Here is a 12,498-nt window from a genome sequence, read left to right on the forward strand (position 1 = left end):
GTAATGTCACTAAGTATCATCAACTTGTCAAATGTTATTTTGGCGTAAGTGATTTTTTTAATTTAATTTTATTTTATTTGTGAACATACTGTACAGAAGGGTTACAATTACATGGGCAGGATAATGCGTACATGTCTTACCAAGCATTGCAGCCTCCTCCTTTGATTTACCCTTTACATCCCTCCCAGCCTCCCCCCTCCCCCCCAATCCCAATCCTTCTCCTTCCCCCCCTCGCCCCCCCCCCCCCCGCACCGACGTTGTAAGGCTCGTTTTGGACATGACAACTTGTTATTCTCATTGTTGCAAGAGGTCCACCTGTATCCTTAAACACTGGTTTTTCTCCATCTCCTCCACAAGTTATACTGACATCAAACATAGTGAAAGTAGGGGTTATACTGTGGGGGAGGGACATACAAAGCAACAAAGAGATAATCTTATAAATGCGTTAGAAACACATGCATGAAAGAAAAAATCATTAAAATACATATCTAAGGGTTCATTTTCCTGACCTCACATTATCTGACCTTTTCCGCTTGACTCATACATATACTAGATATTGCAAATAAGGGAAACCATGAGACCTATGTTTCTTTGGGCCTGGCTTCCTTCACTTAATATAATTTTTTCCAAGTTTTTCCATTTCCTAACAAATGGGGCAATGTCATTCTTTCTGATGGAGGCATAGAATTCCATTCTGTATATATACCACATTTTCTTGATCCATTCATCTACTGAGGGGCATCTGGGTCGTTTCCATATCTTAGCTATGGTAAATAATGCTGCAATAAACATTGTTGTGCTGGTAGCTTTAGTGTTGTCTTGTTTGTAAACATTTGGGTAAATGCCCAAAAATGGGATTGCTGGGTCATAGGGGAGATCTATGTGAAGTCTTTTGAGGAACCTCCATACTGCTTTCCAAAGTGGTTGAACAAGTTTACATTCCCACCAACAATGAAGTAAGGGCGAAATGGTTTTTAAAAGTTTATTTGAAAAGGAATATACTTTCAGGAGATTAAATGTAGATTATCATTGGTTTGAGAGTGACATTTTTATACCACAGAACCATGTTGTACTGAACTCCCAGAGTTTTGAAGCACTCCTTAGTGCTTCAAATGTTTTTCTGAATTACATTTGACCTCTAAGTCAAGTTTTCGGGCTTTGTTAGACCAATTATAGATCTATCCTTCTAGGAACTATTTTTTTGGCCCACTTATGTTGGAATAAAATCTTTCGTTAATCATAGGTGAGGGATATTAAAAAGAATCTTATGACAATTTGTGAACTTTTTCACTCATATGGGCTGGTCATCTGTAAGTTGAATGTTTGAATTACAGTACTTTCTCTCAAATTTTGTGATCTCATCCTTCATTTTAAGTTGCCTTGCATTTCACAATTGCTTACAGCTAATTCCTGCATCTCAAGGAATTGGGGCCCTGAAATATAGGAAATGCGAAATTGAGATTGGTCTTCAATTACTTTGTGTTGATATATTGCATGGGCCTTGGTGAAAAGTCTTGCCCCTGTTATCTGATGATGCAGGTAAATGGGCCTTGGGATCCTAGGACCCATGGGTACTGCAGAAGAATAATATTTTTTAGACATCTTAGCAAAATTTGGGCATAATCAGTAAGAATGCTTCAGAAATATGGACAAAAACAGTTTGGAACAAGCGAGTTAAAACAATAAACAGAGCAGCAGAGTAAATTCCATTACAGATTAGAGGAAAACATTGTTTTATTATCATGTGGATTCAGAAGACCAAGAAGAGTTATAATGTATCACAAGTTTATACTAAAAAGATTGCATTGATACGTTATCTAGTCTAATACATATTTGAAACCTAAATATTTATATTCCAATTCTGTTTATTGAAGTAAATAAATATCAATTTATTTGTCAAATTATCAACTAATTCTAGTAAGTTTCATTGTGTGAAATATAAAATCAGCACATATAACTATATATAATATGATTAAAAGACACACGTTTTGTATTGTTCTGTTGTAGTTACTGTATCAAAGGCAACTCTGTTTTAAAGTATGATTCCATTATCTCTACTTCTGTGTTTGATAGAGTTAGATCTAAAGCTTTATCATTTGTAGATTTACAGCATGGAGGCAAGAGGAAACACTGTGATTAAAACATTATCAATTTAATGCCTAATAACGAGGAGAAACATATGCACTTCTCCTGCAACTATGAAAATATTTGGTGATAAAAAGGCAGGAGTGTAAGTTCCTGCCAGGAACTTACAGACAGGCCAGGACATTAAGTAATCATGAATACGAACAATTTTTTCACTTCTTGGCTTTAGCTACTTTTAAATGGAAGGTATAATAAACAATTATATTTTGATAAAATACCTTCTCGTCTGAACAGTTCTGTTTGAACTGTTCATCTCTCTATGATCCCTTGTAACCAAGATTAGTTTTGTTCTAGTAAGAAAATCTTTGCTGTCAGGGTAAGGTATTCTGGTTGGTCTGTTCCCACATGGAAGAAGGGTAAAGGCTCAGGTAGACATTTGTTCCAGTAACACCTCATTTGGGAAAATGTCAGCTGAAGAAGTTTAGAAGTAGCGCTTAAGCAACGCTTAGTTTGAATCCATTAGGTCCACAAAGCTGGATAAATAAGTACTTGAAAAAGCCATCACCTTTGGACCTAACTATAAATAATAGAGAGTATGATCAAATTCCAAATAAAAAGACTTAAGATATTCATTGGCAAAAAAAGTTTGCAAATGTGAGCAATCGACTGATCAATATAATTTTTCCCAATATTCACAGAATTTTAGGGAAATAAGATCGATAGCATTGTTAGGAACAATAAGGTTTCCTTGTTACAAGTAGGCACCCATAGATATAAGCCTGTATAAAGATTGCAGCATTAACTATTAAATTTAGAGGATACTACATGCTTCAGCAGCATGTACACTCAAATTACAATACAGAGATTAACATGGCACTTGCACAAGGATAATATGAAAATTTGAGAAATATTCCATATTTTTCATTCTTTAGATGCAAGAAATGAAAAAAGTGATTAAAAAGTTGATTACAAAATTACAAGTGTAACAATACACGTAATTCATATAATTAAATTTAGTTTGACATCAGTGTATTAAATCACCTCAGAAAGGCGTTTACATAGCATAAACTTTACAAAACTTTTCAAATTAGACAACATTGTCATTTTATCCCAAAGAAAAATAATATTAAGACCTAGAAAAAAAGGAATCAAACTGTTTCTATATCGAATACAATCGGAAAGGGCACATTAATGAACATATATATTATAAAATAATATAGAATTCAATGTATATCTAGGAGAAAATAAATTATGAACATTATGCACACATAGAATATAGAATATTTTAAAATATACTTTTTCAGAGAAGCACCAGAAATATTTTAGTTTCTTTGCTACTCATTTCAACAGGTAAATTAAAATGATTTCTTATTAAAAAATCACAAACTCTGAAGAAATTATTATACATGTTTACAAAATCTATTGAATACATTTTTCCATCCAAGGCAGGCAATTCACTTGGAAGAATTCCGCAGAATCCATGAATTTTTACAGTAAAATATTGGTGCTGCCAGGCACTGGTGGTTCATGCCTATAATCCTAGCTAAACAGGAGACTGAGATCTGAGGATCATGGTTCAAAGCCAGCCTGGGAAGGAAAGTCTGTGGTACTCTTATCTCAAATAAACCACTTGAAAACTGGAAGTGGAGCTGTGTCTCAAGTGGTAGAGGGCTCACCTTGAGCTGAAGATCACAGGGATAGCTCCAGGCCCAGAGTTCAAGCCCCATGACCGACCAAAAAAAAAGATATTGTTCTTATTTGGATTGTGAAAATATTTTGTAGGGACACAAAAGATGAACTTGCATTTTTGAAATTTAAGAAACTTAACCCGACCATTAGGACTTCAGTGAACAATTTGTACAGCCTTTTACAACTTCTTAGAGGTAGTGATACATACTTATGCTTTTGGCAATGTCAAATAGAGTTTCTTCTATGTTGTTCTTCAGGCCTGGATTTATATAATGGTTCAACAGAAGGCGATCGAACGTATCTTTGCTATCTCAATTCTCAACAGCAAGATATAAGGGTGTCAAGAGTCCTTTAGTTTGGGGAAGTGTTACTGTGGCTCAAGCGGTAGAGCATTCTCCTTGAGCTGAAGAGCACAGGGACAGCACCCAAGCCCAGAGCTCAAGCCCCATGACCGACCAAAAAAAAAAAAAAAACCACAACAACAAAAAAAAAATCAAACAAACAAAAATATTTGGGCTGGGAAAGTGGCTCAGTGGTAGAGCGCTGGCCTTGCATACATGAGGCCCAAGGTTCATTTCTTCAGCACCACATAAGCAGAAAAAAAAGCGGGAAGTGGTGCTGTGGATCAAGTGGTAGAGTGCTAGCCTTGAGCTGAAGAGAAGAGGGACAGCGTCCAGGCCCAGAGTTCAGGCCCCACGACCAGACCAAAAAAAATTTTTTTTAAAAAGTCCGTTAGTTTGGCCATTGGTATCTGTATCATGATGAAGTAAGAAAGAAGCGTCTCTGGTATTATTCCACGTGTATGCACTGTTCAGGGTTGTCCAGTCATCTACAGTTATTGCATGTGCCGCTTGAGACACCAACTCACTGACAATGTCTAAGTGTCCACCGTAGGCTTCTTGAAGAGGGATATACTGATCATCATCCCTACTATTCACATAAGTGGCCTTTTGAGAAAGAAGTCTCCGCACTGTAGTAAGCTGAATATTTTCGACAGCCCATTGAAGAAATATGGTTGGATGCTTCTCCAATGTTTTTTTCTTGCAAGTGATAACATTCCTTACTTTTTCATCTTGTTCCCCATATTCCTAAGAATTGCCTAACCAGAGACTTTGAGTGCCAGTGGGAATGAGATGTCCATGTATTTCCCTAATAGTTCACATTGGTTGAACTGGTCAGAAATATCTGGTGAATTTTCTGCAACTGTTTATTCACCATGATTTATTTTCTCTTTTTCCAATTTTACTATTCGAAATTATTCTAACTGGAGAGTAGGGAATTGATGGAGAGCAGAGGAAAGATATTCCTCCATATTCAAATGTACACACTGAAAATGAGGACAAGTGATGTCTTCATGTGCAGCTTATTCTAGGCATGAGAAAATAGGAAATAATGCCTTCCATATAAATGATTGGGTAAATGGCAGAGCAAAAAGTGAAATGATACAACCAAAAATATAAAAGCAAAATAAATTAGGATAATTATGGAGCAATCGTGTTATATATGAGAACCATGAAAGGGAGAGAGAAAGAAAGAGAAAGATGTGTAATGACGTAGCTAGCCACATAATCCATGCCTCTGATCAATTTGTAGAGCAAACAAAATTTTATTTTTTAAAAGAGATGGAAATCGAATTTATGTATTTACTTGAAGTTAGTAAATACATTTTTAGTAGCCTACGTAAAGAGACATAACTTTACCAAACTACAGACAGTAAAATAAATCCTTGATAGTTCTAGTAACAGATCTGACTGAAATCAGTTGAATCATACTTTTCTTGTACAATGAAGGAATAAGAGGGTAGTAAAGCAGCTAAAGAAGGCAGGGAGATTGTATCTGTGACAAAACTTTGTGGAAATTGGTATTGAGGATTTCTTACTGGTGATCCACTTGCACTGGAAGCATGATTCTGAAGTATTGCTTGCCGATTCTGAACTATTGATTTGATTATTATATTCTCCAAGAAGAAAATGAGAATTGATAGTGAAGGACTACTAATACATTTTGACCTTCTCACTAAGCACTTTCAATCATCAAAATCACATGAAGACAATAGACAGGCCTACTGTTTAGATGAAAGCAAGTGTCTTATAAAAACAAGGAATGTATGTAGTCATGCAAAGGACTTCTATTTTACCAATGCCGCATACATTTTTCTAATGTTGGGTACCAATAAATAATGGATCTATTAGAAAGCTCTTAAGGCTCCTATGTTCAATAGTGAGTTCTCTTACACTATATCATGGTATTTTTTGTGTATGGTTTTAAGAATAAATTTACATTACTAACTTGAATTTCTGACAGGACAGTATCATCACTGTACATCTTGCTTCTATACTCTCATTTTAAAATTACCATCTAAGTATGTGCATTAGGTAACTATATAGGAAAAAGTAGAAGCCACACTGATGGCTTATGTCTTTAGTAGTAGTTAATCAGAAAGATGAAATCTGAGGATTGTGGTTTGAAAGCAGACCAAGTAAAAAGAGTCCATTAGATTCTGATTTGAATGTAACCAGCAAAACCTAGAAATGGAGCTGTGGTACAAGCAGTAAAATGCTAGCCTTGAGAAAACTGAAACAAAAAATAAATTCTGGGACAAAGCCAGGCCCTGAGTTCAAGCCCTAGTAGTAGCACCAAACAAATATATTAATTAATAAGGTAATTAATTAATTAAAACTAAATTAAGTGGTCACATGTGGACAGGCAGGTAAAATGTAACATGCGTGGTAATGGTTTATGTATTATTTTGTAATAAGGCATATTATCATTTGTCCTAATCACTAATATTTTATGTGGACTTTTTTGTACAATAAACCCTGAATTTAGCATGCGTGTATATGTGTGTGTACATGTGCGAACATGTGTGTATGTGTATATGTGTGCGTGTGCTGTTGCAATGTTGCTTGCCAATGTGGACAGGGTGAGGCTGAAAAAAGCTAACTGTGTTGCAATGTTTTTATTTATCAGTGTTCTGTCATGTCATTTCAGTGGAACCAGCCTTTGTACATATTATTTGTCTAATAATAACATCATAATCAAAGCATTTACAATATTAAGTTAGAAAAAGAGACAGCTTTCAGCTCTTATTGTATGTTAGGTAAGAAGATACAGACATAATTAGTTAATAAGTTGTTGCTATAAGATGATTGTCAGTACAAAATACGTATTTGACCTCTTAAATTGGTTATACTTTTAAGATACACTCATAGAGTGATTTGGACCGACTTGACCAAACAGGTATTACTCTCTGATTATTCCTGTGAAACACAAGTTGGATAAACTCTTTCTGGATTTCTGTTGAAAATCACTTTCTTTGCAAGATTATATCTATTCTCACTAAGAGATAATCTAACCCATATTATGTTTGAATATCCCATCTTATTCATTGAAAATAAGTATTGTGGATATGCTTGTTAGATATTCCTTTCAAAAACGAACAAACAAAAAGCAAGTGTTATGTCCATATTGTGGATGCACTTGAAGGTGTTTTGTACATGCACAGGTATCTTTACTAATGGCTTTTTTGTGGGAGAAACTACGGCAACTTTAACAAATAAGGCTTTTTGAATATCTGTTCCAATATACATAACATCTCATAGCAAGTCTTGCAATTTCTGAAAATCCTTTGAATATTTTAGTATTATTTCAGTTCATTGACTGTAGAGCTAAAATTTCTGAAATATTGTGAAGATCTGAAAAAGTAAGTGGGTATATACGCTTTTTTATGCTTCATTTTATGAAAACCCAGTTTTTATGAATGTAAATGGAATAGAATAAAAGAATTAAGTGAATTGGGTAAGCTAATTATTAGTATAATTTTGTTTTCTATTAATAGTCCATTGAATGTAGATGATGCAGTTAAATTATTTCCTCTCTATTTCAGTTAGTTTTAGAATCTTTATAGTTATGAGTGAACTTTTAAATAAAGGTCTTTTAAAATAATTAGGATTAACCTTGTCCTTTTCGTCCTACTCCCAAGAAAATGAGTTATTTTTAAGTGTTAATAGTTTATCATTATGATGATCATAGCGAATCATTATCATTATCATAGGGACTTAAAAATGCAGTAGTATTGATGTCTTTTTAAACCAATTGTATTCACAAGTTGGAGAGTCTTTAATTCATAATTAGGTCTTGGTGTCAATGATTTTTAACCTCTCGTTCCTAACATTAATGATAGGTAAGACTGCATTTTTGGGTATATGAAAGTTAAAATATTTATCTGGGGTCAAATGTGATTTTATATAATTCTTTCTTTAATAACATTTTAAAGTAGTACATTTCTCTCAAAATGGTGGGTATAAAAAGCAATCAAAATACTTCAAATGGTAAAAAATTTAGGTGAGCTACAATGTGGAAACGATTGCTCCAAAAGGCCTGCAGTCTGTTTCCATCAGGAATTGGGCAGGTCATTCTTTCAGTAAGACTGTGTTAACCAGAGATGGGGTCCCCAGGCAGTGCAGTGTTGAGTGAAGGCATAAAATATGATTTCTACTATTTTGAGCTAGAAATCAAGAATGTTATAGTTTAGCAGTTCCTTTCACTAGGGAGGTATAAATTGATTATGAACATGGAGTTTTCTTCTTACAGTTACTTTTTGTCTTTTTTTGTTGTTGTTGGTCATGGGGCTTGAACTCTGGGCTGGGGTGCTGTTCCTGCGCTCTTCCACTCAAGGCAAGTGCTCTACCACTTGGACCACAGTGCCACTTCCAGTTTACTAGTGGTTTATTAGAGATAAGAGTCTCACAGTCTGTCCTGCCCAAACTGGCTTTGAACCACAATCCTCAGATCTCAGCCTCCTGAGTAGCTAGCATTATAGGCGTGAGCCACCGGTGTCCGTCTTAGTTACCTGTTTTCTAACAAAGATAAAGGAAATATTATTAGAGTGTGCACAATAATTTTGGGAATTTTCCTAGAATTAGTAGACTGAGTGCTGGTATTTAGTTATAAAATAGAATGAGGTTAGTTCATATAGTGGGAATGGAACGCAGGCTAACACTTACCGTGTGTAGAATGTTGTCCTAGTAATTCCAACTCTGAAGACTTAAATATCATCATGTTAGAATTAAAAATAGAAATAGTTTCACTTTATGGGATTATTGTGAGGATTAAATTAGATACCAAAGGTAAAGTACTTGGAAAAACAATCAGAGTTTAATACTTTCTACCTTTTATTTTATCATGTGATATATTCTAATATTTTTACTGTGATTTTTATATTGTCTATTTAGGATATGCAAAGTGATGTATTGATATACATTGCGTTGTTCACTTTTCTGTCATTATGAGGAAAATACCTGCAAAGAAAATTTCTGAGAAGGCAAGTATAATATTGACTCATGGTTTAAGATCAGATGTCTCCATTGTTTTTAATTATATTTTTATTAAATAGGTGTACGAAATGTTTTCCATTCAACGAATCAGTTTATAAATACAATGGATCTTTACATAACTTTCTCACATCCTTCCAAACCTCAACCCACTTTCGTTTTTATTAGTTTCATACTATCTGCATTGAATATTATGGCTTCACTCTCTACTTCCATAAGTCTCTTTATTTCTTCCCTTTGATTTTCCCTCACATTTTCCAAGTGGTAGCCTCCTGGTATTCATTTTGTTGGATTAAAAGTTCAATTTTATAAGAAATTACACCTGTTAAATACTCCTCTACAAATAGCATGCTTTGATTAATACTGTTTTTTAACTTGCATAAAATTCTGGCTTCTAAATACGCGTTCTTTTTGTGTCTGGCTGTGACTTCATTTATTTAACATAATTTTAGTTCTATCCATTTCTTTGCAAATGCTGTAACAGTCTTTATAATGGATGGGTGCAATCCAATTGTATATATGTGCAACACTTTCTCCAACCATCCCTCTGCTAAAGTGCATCTGGGCTGTTTCCATAAATTCTCTACGGTGAATAGTGCAGTAGTGAACATGATTGTGAGAGTGATTTTACTCTAACCTTTTGGGAAAATTCATCACTTTTTTTCTGGGAGCAATCCTCTAGCCAATTTTCCAGAATTAGCACATCCCTTCATTCATCTACATCACAACGTTTTTCACGTCCTCAAAAACACACTACCCCCTACAGGTACCAATCAGCTAAAACCAGACTGTGCCCATATTCTTTTGTTGTTGTTATTGTTTTCTTTCCGGTCGAGGGGCCTGAACTCTGGGCCCCTCTGGTGCTGTCCCTCAGCTTTTTTGCTCAAGGGTAGCAATCTACCACAGCGTCACTTCTGGCTTTCTTCTTTTTGCTTATGTGGTGCTGAGAAATCAAACCCATGGCCTCAGGCATGCAAGGCAAGAGCTCTACCACTGAGCCACTTTCGCAGCCCCGATGTGCCCATATTCTTTTAATACATTTTTCATAATTTTCCACATAATTTAGTGAGAACCTTCTATGTACTTTCCTAATGTGGGAATGAGGTATATGACAATAGAGCAAAAGAAAAAATATGGGATTAAATTAGCTATTATCATATTTAAAATAATTTTCAGCTCTAACTCATAGCCTCACTTAGTATCATTTTAATCTTTATTTGATTACTTCACCTATCCCCTAAATTATAACATGTGATTTAAATACAAAGGCAAAAAAGTGTGGTTTGACTTTGACACTCATGTGTGAGGATGCACAATATGGGCAAATAAAGGGATTGGAATTAATAGCCATTATCCATTTTGTTAAATGGTTTTCTCAAACTGATTCTCACAATTCATATTTAATTCAACAACAAGAAACATGTGACAATTCCCTTTGTTTTGCTCCTCATTAAACTTGTTTCCATGTTATTTTATAATGAAGGATGATTTCATAAATCTACTGTAGATACAAAATATGTTAAAATATTTCTATATGTATGCATTGATATAAATATTAACACATATATTATAAAGGTTATAATGATAAATTATAACTTCTGTAACTGTACAATTTACTAAATTATTAAAAACATGGACGACTCAGGCCTGGAATCCTGGTTACTCAGGAGGCTGAGAGCTGATGATCATGGTTTGAAACCATTCTGGTCAGGAAAGTCCATGAGCCTCTTATCTCCAAACAACCAACAGAAAATCAGAATTGGAACTGTGACTCATAGTAGTAGAGTGATAGCCTTGAGTGAAAAGACTCAGAGATATCACCCAGGCTCTTAGTACAAGAACTAAAATCTACCCCCCAAAAGTATTTAATTTACACTTATGTAAATAGAGTATTTCCTTCACACAAATGCACATCCATGCTCATTTGCAAGGTAACTCTGTTATGTCTGGAGTACCACATAATATTATCACTTAAGTAGAAAGTATTACAACATGGGTAAACTCTACCTCTCTCATGGATTTTTCTCCACTCAAATATTCAAATCTTGCAATTATTCCCATTATTTAAAGTCATAGCTTTTTTTCTTTAATACACATAAGATTGGAATTTGAATTGAGTGTCTTGTGTCTCCTAAATGGTTGTTCTTACCACTTTGGCATGCCCCCAGCCCTAAATTATCCTGATTAACTTTCAGATAGAATCTTGCTTCCTACTTGTGTATGATCGTGGGCTCAGTCTACTTTATGTTATTCTTCCTGGAATTTAGAATAACAAGTGCCTGGCATTGTGTACAGATCTTTCTGTCCAGTCTGAACTTTAACCACTATCCTCACAATAGTAGACTCCCTCGTAGTCAGGATTTTCATAAGCTTATCATAGCTATTTTTTAAAACAATCTTTGCATTTCCTGCAGGTTCTTGAGTACTGAATTAATTGGTGTTTTCTTGGGTTTTGTTTCTTTTGAATGTATGTGTTGAGTTGTTCCTCATTTTTCCTTTTGTTTCTTTCACTCAAGTTCTTACCTATAGTGCTGAGAAACCAATTCTTCTTTCTCAAGATAGTCAAGGTGAACATTATTTATTCCAAAACAATTCCAGTAATATTTAAACACCTTCAGAAATTTCGAGAAAATGGCGGAGGAGAATCTGGTGGCTAAACAAGCTCTTGCAAAGAAAGCAGTTCTAGTGTTCCAATGAACAGTCCTAGGCAAACCAAGTGTGCCATCACATTACAGAGAGTTTGGGCAGAGAGGAAAAATCCAGGTAAGGAGACAGATCTGAGCATTTTCCAGCAGCCATGGCTGAGGTTGCTGTGGTGGCTGTGGTGCCATCCATAGCTGCCATAACTACAACCCAGAGAGTCTGGGACAAATGTGCCAGATGCAGCGGGCAAGCAGATTTTACTCAACATGAGCAAGAACTGACAAGTAGCAGATATCTTCATCCTGCAGATAGCAGACCAGAGGCTACCCAGGAACCCACACTCCAGCGTGAGTACAAAACTAACATCCTCACTCCTTCTCAAAGGGAGCAGAGGAGGGAAGGACACCCCTCACCCAAACACTGGAGATATCCACCTTTGATGTAGACAAAAGCCTGGCTAAGTAGCTAGATCCAACTCAGTTCTTTGATGAAAACAAAAGAGTCATTTAGCTAGTCACAAGTACCTACCCTGACCTGCCATTCTCAACTCCACCCATGGGAAAGTCACAACAACAAGGCAGAGAAAGCTAATCCCACAAAGGAGTGGCTTTCTTCACTGGGTAAACAGAGCCAGAGGCTGCCCCTCCCTACAACAGCCCTGACAATCAATTGAAACTCAGTAAAAATAAACGCTGAGAATGGCTCCAGGCTGGACTTTGTGAATGTCTCAGAAGCTAGCCCCTCAGGG

At 35.5% G+C, this 12,498-nt stretch overlaps 1 pseudogene; it reads left to right on the forward strand.

Annotated features, from left to right (window-relative positions):
* Positions 1–2,910: 2,910 nt before the first annotated feature.
* LOC138826266 (U6 spliceosomal RNA) lies at positions 2,911–3,007 on the forward strand (annotated as a pseudogene).
* Positions 3,008–12,498: the final 9,491 nt, after the last annotated feature.

The sequence above is a fragment of the Dipodomys merriami genome, unplaced genomic scaffold, assembly GCF_024711535.1.
Source record: "Dipodomys merriami isolate MVZ:Mamm:240054 unplaced genomic scaffold, mDipMer1.0.p SCAF_140, whole genome shotgun sequence".
NCBI lineage: Eukaryota > Metazoa > Chordata > Mammalia > Rodentia > Heteromyidae > Dipodomys > Dipodomys merriami.